At 40.0% G+C, this 14,513-nt stretch overlaps 1 protein-coding gene across 8 annotated transcripts in view; it reads left to right on the plus strand.

The window, feature by feature from the left end:
* The window catches only part of CNTN1 (contactin 1), a 396,144-nt gene that overhangs the window by 173,425 nt on the left and 208,206 nt on the right, over positions 1–14,513 (plus strand). The window contains exon 3 of one of the 8 annotated variants that reach the window (XM_075930054.2): positions 2,177–2,286. The exons of the other annotated variants lie outside the window; for them this stretch is intronic. The gene's annotated coding sequence lies outside the window, so the exon portion shown is untranslated. The remainder of the gene's footprint in view (positions 1–2,176; positions 2,287–14,513) is intronic. 8 annotated transcript variants of the gene reach the window in all.

A 14,513-nucleotide genomic window follows, 5' to 3' on the forward strand; every position in this document is an offset into this window, starting at 1 on the left:
GCATCTTCGCTGGCTTCTCCTGATGCCTCTGGCTGATGCTGGTCAGGAGCTCCCTTCCTAGGTCCTTTCCCTCCGGCAGTCAGCCCAGACTGAGCCTCTCCCCAGGCTTTTATAGGTGTACTGCAATCTGGGCATGCCCAGTAGATCTGCAGGGTGCAGGGCCTCTGCAGCCAGGTTATCCTGGCTGAACCCTGCAAGTTCAGTACGGGGCTACTTCACCCCATCACAAGGGTAAAAAACAAGCACTAAAATCTGTGGTCAGAGATCTCATTTAGCATTTCACCTCCTCTCTGGTCTCCAGGTCTGTTGAGGGTGTCAGTGGCCTATATGCAATCAAAGAGGAAAAATAAACTGGCATCCTGAATTAAATTTTTTTTGGCTCCATGAAGAGGGGCAGGCAGGAGAATGACAAGTTTTATATCTGAATTTCCATAGCCCTCATGACTGTGAAAGAAGGGTGTATAAGAAAGACTTGTACACTCAAGTTCTGCTCTCAGTTACATTTGTGCAATCCCAACTGATGTTAATGGAATTACACTGATAAAATGAAAGGAAAACATAGTCCATAGTTTGTGTGCGGAAAGGCCATTGCTCTGGTTTTAAGTGAGTTCTGTGAATCCCTCCATGAGAACCTCACAATCTGTATCTAATTATTTTCTTTGAGTTATGGATGTTCTGCCAAAATCTGCTAATTTACATGAAAGCAACTGAATTTAGGGGAGTTGCACTGAATTTACACTGCTGTAAACAAGAACAGAATTTGGCCTACGGGGGGCTCTGCTTTTTATGGACATATGAAAGATCTGTAGTGATCCCTAGGAAGGGTTTGTTACTACCAGTGCTCTTTTTGTTTATTAAAAAAATAAAAAATAAAGGGCGCTGGTACTCCAGGGGAAAAGTTGTTGAGCTCTCACTGGAGGTGCTGGTACTGCGTACCAGGCAGTACCATCACAAAAAAAAGCACTGGTTACACCTGTGTTAAATCCTCTCCTGTCCCAAATGAAACCATTGGCTTGGTTCTTAGTAACCTTTGGAAGATTTCTTTTTGAAATGCTGGATAGCTGTTAAGTTGTATGGGAGGGGCTTCATTTTGAAAAGGAATTAATTTGGCTTAAAGATTGAAAGAAAGCTAGCTGGTAAACTGAGCTGAGAGCTTTTTGTTGAGGTCACTGTGATGGAAAAAGGAGGAGGGTGCAGGAAAAACGTCATGATGTTCTGAAGTCTGGATAAGGGTGGAACCATTAGGAAACTGCTCTGCACTGACTTCAGGTTTACTCAGACTGTCCAAAATAAATTACCATGGGAACTATGATATTCTATACAAAATTATACACGTGTAGATTTATATGGTGTGCATGTAATATTTGTAATAAAATTATTTCAGTGAAAGAACTTGTATGAGAATGCTCATAAAAGGAGATTACTTATGGATCATCTAAAGTAATATAGAAAGTAAAACAAAGCATCAGTGTTCTAGAAGCTCTGTACATTTAATGATTTGCTTCCTACATTATTTAGAGTATAAAGCAAATGACTGCAGAGAATGTACACTTGGAATAACAGAACAGATGATGCAGCATTTTCAAGAGGTGAAGAAATGCAGAGCCCAAATTAAACACTCTGCAGTATGTAAATGCCATGCCATGTACATTGGGGTTATGCTTGAGTGCAGCAGGGTTGGAAAGCGTGTGTCTGCATCTGATTTTGGTTGGAATATAGTTTCTTTTAGTAAACCAGTTGCCTAGCCCCTGTTATTTTAATGATGAACTAATCAATATCCCATTATTGGATGTAACAGTGGCTGCAGGAAGTGCCTAGAAGATTTTAGTGCATGAATTATGCATTCTGTGCTCATTCTTTAGTCTCATAGCAGAGTGACAGAGATGGTGAAGATGACTGGGATAGTTTTTTGCATAAAGTAACTGCAAGTCAAATGCTTCATATTTTCATGCACACAGGCAGCATCGAGTAGGACGGCCTATTTAAGAAGATATAAATCCCTGAGCTTACAGCACACAGAATGCTTGATTTGAAAGCATTGCAGCCATATACAGAGCCAGTTTTCCTGCTGTCTAACCTGTTTTCTCCAGAAGGTTGGCTGAGGGATGCTAACGGCTGTGCTTTGCTCTGAGGTCACAGCTTGAAGTCTTTTTTTTTAATTTGTTTCCTGCCGCAGGAGAGGATCTGTGAATTTTATTGGTGCAGCCATCATTGTATTTTCAAAAATATTATAAACTTGGAATAGTTACTATGAACAAAAGGACATGAAGGAACTCACCTTCTCAGGTAAACAGTATTTTTTCTGTAGGTTTGACTGCAGAAACCAAAATGTGCTGAGGCAGGATTATGTGGTAATATTGACACTGATATTTGTATTGGAATGCGAAGTCAGGTTTCTCAAATGGCTATTGCTGAATGTATCTTACTAAGATGGTTATTTTTAAATGACAAAATATTGTGAGTGAATGTTATATGCATTTTTCATATTGCAGTTTATATAGGAGTATGTATTGGTGATCAATTTGTATCTCCTTTAGATGACTGCATCATGGGGAGGGGCTGTACAGCAACCAAGCTTAATCGATAAAAATAAAGTGATCTATTTCATTAGAGGTCCTGGCTGGAAAATGACAATGGAGTTTCATTGACATTTTTTTCTATTTTTGTGCATTTACTATTACATTTGCAAACAAAAGTAAAATAAAATTGTATCTGGATGTGAGAGAGCAGAATCTACTCCCAGACTGTCCTGTAAATGATTGAGATGATCAAACTGTTAAATCTTGGCTAAAAGTCTGGTCAGTCACACAGTACAGAAACAAATCTGTCCGTATTGTCCTTCAGAATATTCCATGCTGACAGTTTATATCCTCTGTGATCTATTTATAGTGACTTAATTTGTTGGAACTACATGTTCTTGACAAAAATATGGGATTAAAAAGAATATATAATCTTTACACTGGCACGCCACGTACTAATTGTGAGATGTTTGTAATTTCTATGCAATAATCTAAAAGAACAGTGTAGTAAACACCATTCTGAAAGATGAGTACAATCACTGTTTACAATTTTGCTTATTAAACCGAATTTTCTAGTATAATAAATGCTTTAAATGTCTGCATCATTTGCACATGTTTTTGTATATTTAAGTATTCAACTTCTGTGTTTTGGAGAAAATAAGCTCAAGTGAAATGCAAATCTACATTCTGTTTAAAATAACTTGTAAAGATGTATCCAAGTTTATTTGACATAGAAATATTTTTTTCTGAAATACAGGTACTGAAAGACCTTGAGAAATAATTTAATGAATCTGAAAGCCCATGTGCTATGTGATATGAATTGCTGAGTAGCAAGTTAGTGCCATCTGTACTGTAAAAAAAAAAAAAAAAAAAAAAAAAGCAAAAATTGCGTTATATTTCTTCAGATAAATAACATTGCCTCTGAAATTACATTATTTAACAGTGTCGCAGTAGCTCCCGTAGGCTCCAATCACGATCCAAGGCTCGTAGTGCCAGATTCTGATCACACACAGATGGGGCTGTAACTCAAAGAACTGGTTGTGTTTGATTACTTGCAAAAAGTTACATTAAAAAATATGTAGGAAACTAATCAACCAGCAAATGAATTTTCTTAAACTCATAACTGTCAATATTTCAGATTTGGGTGGCAAGATTATTGCTCATTAGAGGGTTTTTTCTATTACTATTGTGAGCTGATTTTTGGTTGCAATCCCATATAACAGAATGCTTTGTCATTCTGTTTGAACTGGGCATGTTGTAGAGGTGACACACAGATTCTAGATGGGTCTGCGTTGCTTGCTTGCATTTTAAAGGCCACCTGAATGCTCAATCACAGAGCGGTTTTAGATAGTGTTGACTTGCCCCCTGGCTGTAGATAAAGCAGCTATTGCAGTATGATGGTGATTGTGAAAAAATTAGAGAAGAATGCTATCCAAAAATGAGTGGAAAGAAGGAAGTCTTAAAAAATCTTCCTTGGCAAAAACAGTATCTGATACTAAGAATAATGTGTGAACACACTTCTGAGAGTGTGATTTTTTTTTTCAGGTTGAAGTGGAAATCCTATTGTGTGAACTGCAATAACATAAATGTAAAGCTAACAAAGTAATTGTAAGCGGCTCATGTATATTAGTTTATTTTTTGGCAATGTGTTACTAACTAAATCTTCTGTACATGTAAAAATATTAAATATATGGGTCCACTTTTCTCACCACACAATAGCTTACTATTAGTGATGAGAGCAAGTGATAAAAAATTTAATAAGTAGCAAGAAGAGACAGCTTCTAAGACAGGGGCGGGCAAAGGGCCCTCCACAGGCTGAATGTGATCCACTAAGCTGGTGGATCCAGCCCTTGACCACCCTGCCACTCCCTCACCCTCATGTCAATCAGGGCCTGGGGGTAGGGGAGCACACGAAGTCTCCTTGCCCCTTGCAAGAGCACGCAATGGCTAGCGAGACACACCAGCTCTTTTAAAACAGCTGACATTTATCTCTAGTTGCCACGTGCCTTTTGGGGCGGGGGGAACTTTGCATGATCTCTGCCCCTAGGGTTGCCAGGTGGTTTCAACAAAAATACTGGACACACCTGACATTACATCATAATCTACATTACATCTTATTTAGAAAATACTGGACATTTATATTTTCTCATTTATATTTTCTCCATTTGTTTCCCAAACAGAAACCTCAAATACTAGACTGTCCGGTTCAAAACCAGACACCTGGCAACCCTACCTGCCCCCGGGCAAAGAGACTTTGAGTGCTCCCTCACCCCCAGGCCCTGATTGGCCTGGGGGTAGGGCGAGCATGTGAGGTCTCCTCCTGCTAGACACCTAGAGGGAACTGCCAGCTGTTTTAAAACCGCTGGTGTTTCTCTCTAGGGGGCAGAGTGGGAGAAGGAGAGGGAATACTTCTTGTGCTCTCCCACCCCAGGCCAATCAGAGTTGGGGGGTAAGCACAAGAAGTCTCCTGGCCCCGCCCCTTCTGCCTGAGACCCCACCCTCTTCCGGGTTGGCCCCCTTTTAAAAATTATTGTCCACCGCTGTTCTAAGATGAATTAGACAATATTTTGTGATAAAGTAACTAAAACATTGGTGTGCATTTGTGAGTGTGTTAGCATAGATAATGTGTTTTGAGAATATAATATCTATTAAAATGGCAAAAATGAAGTTGCATCTTATTCAGATAATAATTATGTATGTTCTTAATTTTGAAACTTTATTACATATTAACATATCACAATACAATGTTTAGCAAGGGAAGACACATAGTGAAGCATTAAAAAGAAGACATAATTTTCAGAAAGAAATTGTATGAGAATTTTGGAAGTAGCTAAGGGAGTTAGGAGCCCAAGTTTTATTTTAAAGGGAATTGGGCCTGTATTGCTGTTAGTTAAATGATCAAAGGATAAATACATAATAGAACAGGGAGATTGGCTAGAAAACAAAGAAAATAAAGGCAGTTTTATTGTACATAGCTGTTAATATATATCCCTTGAATAATTAGAGAAAAGTAAGAAGTTGTAGAATTTTCTTCCTATATAAATCCATTATTAAGCTTTGTGAAGGATCAAAAGGCAAAGCAGGCCTACTGCTATGTAATCTTGGCTCTAAACTAAGCACAGTCCAGTGTAGCCAGTAACAGAATGGAAGACCACTTATGAAAATCATGTACTTCAGCAAGTAGTGTTGAGCTCCAAGAATTGATGTGTAGATTACATTCCTCTGAATCAGTCCTGAACCCATTCTATAATTAAATAGTACTATAGTAATAATCTGCTCTATTCAAATGGAAATGAAACTGAAACCTTAAATTTTAATTTCCAAGGTACTTGTAATAGCAGAAGAGACAGGGAGGATAGCATGTACTGGTAAAGATCAGAAGAGAATGTAGGCATGTAAATGAGAATGCAATGAAAATGAAAACAGAAGTTAAGCGGATGGTTAGTGAAGTGATAAGAAATGTTTACACAGTGTATTTTTCAGGATTCCTGAGTTTATCAGATGTTAAATTGGGTAGGGAAATTTCACTTTCTTCCATTCCTTATGACACAGTTTATAACACATCTGAGGTATTCTTTGCACTAGTGCTGTATGTTTCTCACTGTGAGAGGGAGGAGACAGATTGTTGAGAATTACAAAAATGTTTGTAAAATGATTGGACACACCTGAGAACTAGATTACCAGTTCAGATCTATTCTATGCAATTAAAAGTTTTAAAGAAAATGAGGAAAAGAATCTGAGTGTTTCAAGTGTGTTTATGGTCAGGTAAGTATGTTTGCATGAAAGGCACACTTTTGCTCACCAAATCAATTTAATCAGATTTTGTTTTACAGATAAAATTAAAATCTGCTACTTTTTTCTCTAAGTTGCACTCTGAAGTGTTTCTGTTTGCAGCATTCATTCACAGAACCCTTTGTTGGCTTTCATATTCTATTTTGAGTTAACTGAACAGCAGGAAACCCGGAACTCCATGTCATTTTACAGAGATGGTCTTCAGAGTGTAGTCATATTAAATATATTTCTGAATTTCTCAGAGACCAGAAATAAGCCTCTTCACCATATAAGAATTGGTTAAAAAGATACGTTGGGTGTTTTGTAACTTTATATTTACTAAAACCCTGTTGTGGACATGATATAGATTAGTTTTTTCCTAGAATATTTATTTAGTAACCAGCCTAATTAGTTACATATTGTAAACCCAGTGATAAATGTAGTTCAGTGAAAGCTTTTAGAGTTTAATTCTCAAAAGTACCTTTTTATCCCCTACTTAAAAGCTACTTAAGTGTTTTAAAGCAATATTCATTGAATTAGAACAGATATCCCTATACCTCCTGCAACAACTGTGCCCTAGCGGCATGTTAATGCTGGAACTACTGAGCAGAAAATTAAGCAGCTGCAGATGGGTTCTTCCTCAAGATTCAGTTATATGAAGTAAAGTATATCAACATAGACAGCAAATCAGAAACTACACCAACATGGGGTTCAAACACAGGCCTTCACGCTTCTGCCTTGCCTCGCACCCCTTCAAAGGCAAGCTCCTCTCTTTCTCCTAAGTAACCATTCCTAAGCACACTTGTGCCAGTGGAAGGATATTTGACCTGGGGTTAACCCTTTATTCATCTGGTACTAGGTTGTGCTCCTGCATCCTCTTATAGAATGATATTTTTTCAGGCAATGGAAACGTGTCAGAATGTCACAACACCTATTTATGCCTTATAAGCTTTATAGCCTTTTCTACTCTCTTATAAACCATGGGCAAAATCTATAACCTATGCATCATGGAACAGGTTTTCAAAAGCACTCTACTCTTATTTATAGATCATGGTAACTGGCTGAATTTTCAAAGGAGCTCATCAGTTTAAGTTCATGCTGGGTAAGCTGCTTTCAAGATATTGTTCTTTGTGGGTGAGGCAGCCAGCCAGGATTTCACATTATACAGCAGGGAATTGCTTCAGGTGCATGTAGTGAGGAATCTCATGCCTACTTCCATGAGATGCTCCCCAACAGCAGCCATAGAGCTGACTATTTCTGCCCCTCCTCTGTCTCCTCCCTTAATTTAAGGCACAGGATGTTGACAGTAGGTAAAGTTTCATCAGCTGAGTCACAGATCAACCAGACAAAAGGCTGAGTCTGACTTTGAGCTGTCAGGTGGGAATGAAAGGGTCCATTAGGCAGAAAAACACCATTCCCAAGGCAAATGGAGAAAGGTTTTCAGCTTTCCCTCCTGCTTTTCTATCCCGCCTCTCTATTTCCCTTTATAACAATTTTTTTTAATGTCTCCAACTGAGCCCCCCATGCAAAATACACAGGAAATTATGAATTCAGAGGACTGCCATAGTCTTTTGATGGGAGAGGAAGAGGGATAGGGATTTGCAAAAGACCAGAGGCTTCTTAGGACCTGATCTGGGAGTGTTTTTCTCAATCGCTTCTACCATATCACTGTGACTGTCCTGAGGATCAGTCAGGCTGAAATGAAATTTTGAGACTTTCCTAAGGAGTATTAAGATGGTTGCATCTTTCGGGGTAAACATACACAGCAGGTCCATTTGCTAGACACAGAAGCACAGCTACCACTAAGATCAATTTTGGCCACTTTGCATAGCAGTCTAAAATAGCATGTGAAGAATAAGGTATCTAATTAAAACTGTAGGAGGTAGATAGAGATGCAGAATGTTATTTTTTCCTAAGTTATGATTTGAACAGAACAAACCCTGTAATATGATGAGGAGACTTGAGGATCAGGCACAGTACATATTAAGATACTGGAGCATTCGTCTTCTTTCCCATGATTGTCTTTCCCTGTTTGCCATTATTTAAATATTAGCGGGGTAGCTGGGTTAGTCTGGCTCTGCAAAAGTGACAAGGAGTCCTGTGGCACCTTATAGACTAACAGATGTATTGGAGCATAAGCTTTCATGGGCAAAGTTCCACTTTGTCAGATGCATGTAGTGGAAATTTCCAGAGGCAGGTACCCGCATGGGCCCACAAATTATACCAACATTTTCATGGCTGACCTGGAACAATGTTTCCTTGGCTCTCGTCCACTAACGCCCCTTCTCTGCCTATGCTACATTGATGACATCATCATCATCTGGACCCATGGAAAGGAGACTCTGGAAGAATTCCACCATGATTTCAACAGCTTCCACCCCACTATCAACCTCAGCCTGGACCAGTCTACACAAGAGATCCACTTCCTGGACACCACAGTACAAATAAGTGACAGTCACATAAACACCACCTATACCAAAAACCTACTGACTGCTGTACCTACCTTCCTGCCTCCAGCTTCCATCCCGGACACACCACACGATCCATTGTCTACAACCAAGCACTAAGGTACAACTGCATTTGCTCCAGCCCCTCAGACAGAGACCAACACCTACAAGATCTTCATCAAGCATTCTTGAAACTACGATACCTGCACGAGGAAGTGAGGAAACAGATTAACGGAGCCAGACATGTACCCAGAAGCCTCCTACTACAAGACGAGCCCAAGAAAGAAATCAACAGAACACCACTGGCCATCACCTACAGTCTTCAGCTAAAACCTCTCCAACACCTCATCAGTGATCTACAACCCATCCTGGATAATGATCCCTCACTTTCACAGGCCTTGGGTGACAGGCCAGTCCTCGCCCACAGACAACCCACCAACCTGAAGAAAATTCTCACCAGCAACTATACACAGCACCATAGTAAGTCTAACTCAGGAACCAATCCATGCAACAAACTTTGGTGCCAACTCTGCCCACATATCTACACCAGCGACACCATCACAGGACCTAACTAGATAAGCCACACCTGCACATCTACCAATGTAATATACGCCATCATGTGCCAGCAATGCCCCTCTGCTATATACTTCGGGCAAACTGGACAGTCCTTACGTAGAAGAATAAACCGACACAAAACAGGTATGAAGAATGGCAATATACAAAAACCAGTAGGAACACTTCAATGTCCCTGGACACACAGTAGCAGATTTAAAGGTAGCCATATTGTAGCAAAAAACTTCAAGACCAGACTTCAAAGAGAAACTGCTGAGCTACAGTTCATCTGCAAATTTGGCACCATCAGTTTAGGTTTAAACAAAGACTGTGAATGGCCAGCCAACTACAAAAGCAGTTTCTCCTTTCTTGGTGTTCACACCTCCAGATCAGCTGCTAGAAGTGGGCCTCACTCTCCCTGACTGAATTAACCTCGTTATCTCTAGCCTTATTCTGGCCTGCATAGTTACACCAGTGTGCCTAACCTATCCTTGGTCTTCCTCTTGCTTCTAATATATTTATAGAATGTTTTCTTGGGCCCATCTAGACTACATGGAAGATTCAAAAGAGGATATGCTATGAAAGTGAAAGTAATCAAGATGTGTTTTTTCGGCCACCCCCCTTTTTTGAAAAGCCACGTAAACCTCAATTTTTGAGGAAAAGTGGCTTTTCAAAAAAATGCATCTTGATTACTTTCACTTTCGAAGCTCTGCTTTCGAAAGTGAGATCAGAAGAAGATATGCAAATTCCCTCTTAAATTGCATATCCTCTTTCGAATCTTCCGCATAGTCTAGATGAGTCCCTTGTTTCCCTTTATGCCTGTAGCTAGTTTGAGCTTGTTTTGTGCCTTTGCCTTTCTAATCTTGCCCCTGCATTCCTGTATTGTTTGCCTGTATTCATCCTTTGTAATTTGTCCTAGTTTCCATTTTTTTATGACTCCTTTTTATTTTTAGATCATGCAAGATCTTCTGGCTAAGCCAAAGCGGTCTTTTGTCATATTTTCTATCTTTCCTACACAGCGGACTAGCTTGCTTTTGGGCCCTTAATAACGTCCCTTTGAAAAACTGTCTACTCTCTTCAGTTGTTTCCCCCCTCCGTCTTGCTTTCCATGGGACTTTATCTTCCAGCTCTCTTTGTATCTTACATAGGGAGACTGGCCATGTGCTGTTTTTGTTAGAGTTGTCACTTTTCATCTTTTTGCTAGGAGATAAAGTTTATTCCTCATGTCTTGCAGCATGGGGTGTTTTGGTTTTTGTTGTTGTGAGGTGGTTGTTGTTGGGCGTGGGGTATTTTTTTCTTTCTTTTTTGCTGTGAAGGTTCCATATGCTGCTGAGCTCAACTGACTTCCAGACATGAAGCTCTAGTGATGGTGTTGCTGGTCTCTGCTCTATAGATCAGATTATAGCAGAGGCAAGCAAAATATCTCTGTATTTATATATATCTGGCTCTTGAAACATTTGGATCTGGCCTGCCATAATACTCTGGACTGCCAATATCCTGTGGTCCAGGGAGACCTTTGGGCAGGCTACCTGCCCCCACTAGCTACTCAAAGGGGCTAGCAAGTGTGTTTTTGCACAGCATGCACTTGTGAAGAGGGAAGTCTCTGCATGCTGACCTAGCACAATGCTTTTAGCTCCCATTGGCTGGAAACTGGCCAATGGAAGCTGTTTGGGCTGTGTTTGTGGGTGAGAGTAACATGTGGAGATCTGTCCTTATCAAGGGATGTGCCTTACGAAGACACGCACACTGGCCCCAGCAGCCAATTACTTTGAACAGCATGTGAGGAAACAGCTGGCTGAGGATCCCAATGGGCTGCTGGCCAGGCGCCACCTATGATAAGCACCTCCCATGCAGAGCCTGCACCTGATATCCCACCCTCTCCCATATCTCAACTCCCTGCTTGAGGTCACAACCCAAACCTTCTGCACTCCTGTCCCTGGTCACAACTCCCTCCCAGACCCTGCACCCCTCCTACATCCTTCCCCCAAGTCAAAATCCTCTCTTGCATCCAAACCGCCCTCCTAGACCTCCTCCTGCACTTCAGTCCTCTGCCCCAAGTCACAATCCCATCCTTCACCCAAACCCCTTCCCAGACCCAACATTCCCTCCTGCACCCCAATCCACTACCCAGAGCTTCCTCCTGTATCCAGCTTCCGTGCCAGACCCTTGAACATCCTCCATTAATATAAAAGAAAAGTGTGACTCTTGATCACTTTCCAAATTCCTGGAGTGACCCTCCATCAAAATTATTGATCACTAGATGATTTGGTGTCTGTAAAACACTATGGCTCGATGACTCCAAATCATATATACTGAGATTTATGTTTTCTAGCACCTGTTTCTTTATTAATCGGGTGTGATAGAGAGTTTTGTTCAAAACTGAATGCTAAAACCACTCTGTGTTTTTGGGTTCCTAAATGATCTTTTATTGGATGGGTGCTCAAGGAAATTTCTCAGTGATACAATAATTTAGGATTTATTTGTCATGACTGTTTCAAGGTAGCATTTTTGTACAGTACATCACTTTTTTTCCTAATTTTATGCTCAGTTTGAAACCATGAAAATTCTGAACAGGCAAATACTTATTTGTGTTGTAATTCCAGGAATAAGTTCTTTTCTGTTGTAGTTCCAGAAATGAGATTCTTTTGACTGGATTAAAATATTATACCACAATTATGGAAGCAGGAATACTGTATTAGTTACCTTTCAGAACAAGAAATCTGGTTGTTCCTTTCTGTCACTGGTATGATCCCACCTACTTAGATTTAATCAATTGAAAGGCCTCCTCTGAAGATGGAAGTGATGACATGCACGTCCATAGTATCATCTAAGATAGGATATACCAAATAGTAACTCTGAGACATTCAAGAGAGTTATTTGAAGTGACTTTACTGCTTGCCTTTAATAAATGTATTTACAGAGAATCTCAGAACAACTATTTATGCAGACAAACTGCATGTACACTCTGTCTTGTGGGAATAGAAAGTTTTTATCTTCTTAATTATTTCCCTTTGCATCAAATTCTCTTTGCCCACTGAGACTGGCCGACTTTGCTGAGTACATTTATGACAATCAGGGCCCAGTGTGATAGACTTTCTGTGCTTTCTCTTATACAGTGCTGGTGCTACCAGGTTATGCAAAAATTCGAAAAGATGACTCTTTTGAGCTTACCAACTACGCCTTGCATATTATGCTTATAGTTGTAGTATATTGATTGATTCAAGCATCATAGTGCCTGTAAGTAAGGAGGGTGAGGAGAAATTCACCCTTTGTTATACATACAGTAGAAATAAAGTGTAGCTTAAGTGTTTTAGGCCATTTAGGTTGGTTGTTTTTAATGGTAAAGGTTTTAGAAGAGGGAAGGGGAAAATATTGTCAAAATAGAATGTATTATCTATAAAAATAGATGTATTTACAGCAGTGGGATGGGTATGTAAACATATATGTATTTACAGATGTATTTAAATAATAAGAAGTCTTTTATACAGCCAGACCAAGCAGAAAACAGAAAAACATGCTACTCTGGACCTTACACCTACAGCATAATTAGCATTCAGTCAATAGTAAGTTAACACACTGGAAGAGATGTGAGATAGGATTGTCGTATATATCCTAAAATTACAATTTTTATCTCTTCTTTTGCAAAGATCTGGCTGAGAAACAGTATCCCGGGGTGAACAGTTGGTGGTCTGGTAGCCAGTCAAATCTGAGTAAAAACTGACATTTTGCCTCTGAAATTGGATTAATCAAAACACATAGCTAGAAGACTGTGAAACAAAATTTGCTGCACACATTGAAACTGTTTAATGTTAGGCTTATGTAGAATAAATTTAGGGACAAATCTGCTCTGTTACGTCGGTATAACTGTTTTTCTAGAATTCCTACATTTATAAACATTGTAGCTCAATTTTGCCCAGGGTAAGGAGAAGAAATGTTCATCTATTTTTTTTTTTTCAAGCCTGGGTGCCCAAATTTAGGCTGCTTAATCCATAATTAGGCATCTAAACAGAGGTGGCCAGATTTTCCACATGCTGCTACCTGCAAATCCAGTGAACTTTAGATGATTTTGCAGGTGCTCAGTACCTTTAAAATATGCCTTTTTTTCTTAGGTGCATAGTTAGGGATTTAAAAGATTGACTTTAGCCACCAAGATTTCTTTTGGCCTTACTTTATAACTGCTGGAGGAGTAGCAATATCCGCTATACTCAACATTGTATAAGCATTTCTGCTCTATGCTCTTTCCCTGCTAGTAGTCCACTAGAGGATATAACCCAGCCAAGATAAAACCGAAGGCAAAAGGCTACCAATAGGATGGTGGGATTTGGAGGAGGCGGGAAGGAGCATGTTGCTACAGGACTATTTATAATTTATTTATGTATAAGGCTCAAAATATGCAGAAGTTACTAATTTCTGGTTGTCCGAGATAGAACATCAGAAATGGCTGCCCGTCGCAGGGAGCCATAGCCTGTAATACCTCCAAGGCTGGTATAGGGGGCTCTGTCTGTGAGGTGGAGTGTTTTCCATATAAGGGCATATAAATTAATAATCTTCCCCTGCTCGCTCCACCCATTGCAGTGAAAGAACAGCCAATGGGCTGACTTGTGCTCAGGCCTGCTACTCCACCCACTGCAGCAAAAACCAACCTATGGGGTGATAAGTTCACAGGCAATAAAACAGGCAGGCAGCCCCTCTCTCAATGGGGATTCACATCGAGTGAACGCCTGGCCTGATCACCCAGATGCCTTGCACCCCCCGCTCTCGAGTCTTACTGAGCGTACTCTGAGTTGGTCGACCCGAGTGGAGATAGTTTATGAGCATGTGACCGGTACTTGTGTTCCTGCTGTCTCCAGAACTGGTATAACCCCCCCCCCCCCGCCATCATCCCTATCCTAATTGATTTTTAGTTGTCCTTATTGCTTGTCAAGTGACAGTGGCTAAAAAGTTACTAAGTTAGTTTATAAATAGTTGTGGTTTAGGTTTTTTACTGTTTCCTTGTATAAAGTTGTGTAAATAATCAGCCCTATGAACAATACTAGTGTTAATTCAACTGTTCCTAACCCCTGGGCAGTTATTGGGAATTATTGTGATTTAGAAAAGCCTCAGGGAATTGTTTTGTGTTGTCTGGCAATCTGTTTAACTTTTGTTCTGATGATTGTCTGGCGCCATCAAAATAAAATCAGTTTGTGCTTTTTAAAACCCCCAGTTGTGGTCTCATCCTTTCCGG

The sequence above is a fragment of the Pelodiscus sinensis genome, chromosome 1 (assembly GCF_052426305.1).
Source record: "Pelodiscus sinensis isolate ZL-2025 chromosome 1, ASM5242630v1, whole genome shotgun sequence".
NCBI classification, from domain to species: domain Eukaryota; kingdom Metazoa; phylum Chordata; order Testudines; family Trionychidae; genus Pelodiscus; species Pelodiscus sinensis.